The 3,739-nt window shown below is 47.0% G+C and overlaps 1 long non-coding RNA gene across 1 annotated transcript; it reads right to left on the bottom strand.

The window, feature by feature from the left end:
• Positions 1 to 335: 335 nt before the first annotated feature.
• Positions 336 to 1,461, bottom strand: LOC311327557. The gene is made up of 3 exons (XR_014631135.1): positions 1,342 to 1,461; positions 847 to 999; positions 336 to 608 (listed from the first exon to the last, which is right to left on the bottom strand). It is a non-coding gene; the product is annotated as an uncharacterized lncRNA (long non-coding RNA).
• Positions 1,462 to 3,739: the final 2,278 nt, after the last annotated feature.

The following is a 3,739-nucleotide window of genomic DNA, read 5'->3' as shown; positions in this document are numbered from 1 at the left end:
TCTGCGTGCTGTGTTAAGACCTTCCAAGTTACTGTACATGACCTGTAGACATATCAAGACAATGTGTCTGATGTGTAGATATTACACTTTGTTGAAATGTTAATACATCAAGAAGTAACCTTTACATGTATAATGGAAGAAACACAACCATAAACATTTCTTGGATATTTTTATTACACAATGGTCTTCAAATATACTTTTGACTTGTTTATATTTGGTCAGATCATTAGCTTTCCTTGCAAAAGGTACTGACAGGAGAACGCTGATCTGTTGTCTCCCCCCAAAATACTTAAACTGATTACTATGTACAGTGTTACACATACATTTAAATACAAATACATTTAAACAAATGCCTCAAGGCTGCCTATAACCAACTGATCGGTGTTTAAAGCCTCAAGGCTGTCTATAAGGAACAAGGCAAAGCACACTCATGAACTGATAGACTGACTACTTATGGCAGGATGGGGGTAGTCGTGCTCACCAAGAGCTGCGATCCAGGCAGCTTGTGCTGGTGCTGATGCTGCCGCTGCGAGACACTTTCTGAGGCCATCTCCAGGGTTGGGATGATCTGCAGCTGCAGGACCATGGCCACCATCAAGGTCTTCAACCTTTAAATGGTTAAATGCAATTAGGCCTACTGTAAGTCGCTTAGCAGACACACAAAAGTGTCTGCTAAATAAATGACTAAGGTAATGCTGGACAAAAGTGTCTGCTAAATTACTGATGTAATGTTACCTCCAAAGACTAGCACCTGTCTGTGAATGACAAGACCATTGTAAAGGGTGAGTACTGAGAAAAGCTCTAAATGCAATGAATTATTATTATTGTTATTGCTATTATTAGCACCTCCATGGTCTTGCCCCATCCTCCTGACCATCACCAAGGTTCCTCTGTGTCGATTTTGACAATCTGAAGTCCCTCCTTGTGTCCGCGCCGTCAAAATAGGTCCTCAGCAGGGACGTGGACGTTGACTTGGTGAGGACTGTCTTCCATGTGAGCCTATAGGGGGAATATTATTAGGGCAAACTTTAACTCATTTGTGCGTATGGCATATACTTGTCTTTACAATATGATAATAGATAGATGTCATTATCTGTAGAGCTAAAATGTAACATTACAAAGCAGGCTTGTAGTGATGAGTAAACCCAGGTAAACTCAGTTTACCCACCTCTTTAAAATGAGTTGAGTTTTATTGTTTTGCTTACCTGCCTCTCAGAATCTATTTACTATAACATCCCTGGTACAAATGTAACAGTATAGCTAGCCCCAAGCCAGCACATGCGGGGCTATCAACTAACCTAGCTAACTAGCGTAGCTAGCAAGCTAACGTTCAATATTTACCTCAACTACAAGCATGTCGAGAAGATCTCATGACGGCTCTTCTCCTTGCAGCGCGAATACGTCTTCTCCTGGCGGCAGCAGCAGCCGCACATCCCATGCCAGGAAAAGGCTACATTTTTGTGGATAATACACAAAATGATCACAGAAAACACCGGATAATTGTACCACAGCTTCGCGGGAGTAAACAGTATCGTATCCCGTCACTTCCGCTGGATGACTCGAGTAGCATGCTGTATTTTCTCGCATACTACACGCGTTTTGTGGAACAGTAGGTACTATATAGTATGCAGTATGCATACTATATAGTGCCTACTATATAGCATGTAGCAGGTAGTATGCAATTCGGACACGGCCTGTGAATGGATTATCTAGAAACTGGACAGAAACTGAAGTACCGGCTTGACTATCTCTTTAAAAAGACACACACACGCACGCACGCACGCGCGCGCGCGCGCGCACACACACACACACACACACACACACACACACACACACACACACACACACACACACACACACACACACAGGGAAGGAAATGGTCGGGTCAAATAGATTTCCCTCCACATCCATCAATCAGGGCTGGACTGGCCATGTGGCGTACCGGGCAAATGCCCGGTGGGCCGGACCTACTTGTGGGCCGATCTAAAAAAAAAAAAAAAAAATCTTTGGGGGCTAACTAATGGCCCATAGAGCAGGGACAGCGGCCCATTGGTCCATTTTCTATACTGACACTGGGCTGGCCCAATTATATGTAGGCCCCACCCCTCCCTCTGTTAGTTTCAGGTGTCATTTGCGTGGGCCGTTAGAGAGCCAAAAGTCAGTGGATGGAGAAAGATGCATAAGGACAAGTATAGTAAACCAAAGCGCAAGGGGGGCGCAGAGAAATTACGAGCTAAAAAGATTAAAAGTCTTGAGGCGGATGCTGCAACATGTGCAAAAATTACTGATATGTTTGCGCCAGGGGCTGCTTCAACGTCTACAGCCTCAGAACACCATGTTGAACACGAAGTTGAAGGAGAGGTGGCTGGTGGCCATGGTGGCCGAGAGCAGGACAGGGAAGCCGAGGAGGGACAGAGACATGACAGGGCCGAGGAGGGACAGAGACATGACAGGGCCGAGGAGGGACAGAGACATGACAGGGCCGAGGAGGGACAGAGACATGACAGGGCCGAGGAGGGACAGAGACATGACAGGGCCGAGGAGGGACAGAGACATGACAGGGCCCTGGAGGGACAGAGACATGACAGGGCCCTGGAGGGACAGAGACATGACAGGGCCCTGGAGGGACAGAGACATGACAGGGCCGAGGAGGGACAGAGACATGACAGGGCCGAGGAGGGACAGAGACATGACAGGGCCGAGGAAGGACAGAGACATGACAGGGCCGAGGAGGGACAGAGACATGACAGGGCCGAGGAGGGACAGAGACATGACAGGGCCGAGGAAGGACAGAGACATGACAGGGCCGAGGAGGGACAGAGACATGACAGGGCCGAGGAGGGACAGAGACATGACAGGGCCGAGGAGGGACAGAGACATGACAGGGCCGAGGAGGGACAGAGACATGACAGGGCCGAGGAGGGACAGAGACATGACAGGGCCGAGGAGGGACAGAGTGAGCAGGAGGAGTGTGTAGTTGAAACGGTAAGGAAATATAGCTGAAAGATAAAAAAGCTATAGCTAAATATGAATATGGGTGACGGCTATCTGCTGGCTAGCGCCAGCTAGCATTAGCTAGGTACAGCTAGCTAGCATTATCTAGCTACCCACCTCCCTGCCAAGCAAACCGGGTCGTAGCTAGCTGCGTTTGAGCTAGCTAGCGTTTACACTGTTTGTCTAGGCCAGCCAGATAACGTCAGTACTAGTAGTGCTAACGTTAGCACGTTAGCTTGGCAATGAGCACTAGCGCTATTACGACGTTATCTATTCTGGCCTAGCCTAGCAGTGTTGCTGCTGCTGGGCTACTTCACGTTATATCTTCGAAGAAAAAGAGGAGCAGGCTAACGTTAGCTGTGTGTGGCCATGGTCCAAAATTAACCCTAGCCATTTACTAGCCAATGGCTGGCTGCTAAAAATCTATTGGTAATGGATAATTTACCAGCCAGTTGACTGGTAAGCCTAGCTCCTTTCAGGACTGTTACTAAGGGGCTAGGTGAAATAAGTCATTCTCAACACTGAAATATATCAAAAGCAGACTGAGGAGCAGCCTGTCTGCCAGCAAATTGGAAGCCTTCATGTTGATGGCCACTGAAAAAGACGTCCTTGTTGCTTTGGACACAGACACTGTCATTGACAAAGTGTCAGAGAAGAGTGAGCTACTGAGGAAACTTATAGTAAGTTGATATGAAATTGTTGTTATTATTATACAATTATTCATAATAATGTAGCAGCTTTTTAG

This window comes from Borostomias antarcticus, assembly GCF_949987555.1.
Source record: "Borostomias antarcticus genome assembly, chromosome: 33".
Lineage (NCBI taxonomy): Eukaryota > Metazoa > Chordata > Actinopteri > Stomiiformes > Stomiidae > Borostomias > Borostomias antarcticus.
This window is presented reverse-complemented; position numbering and strand designations above follow the sequence as displayed.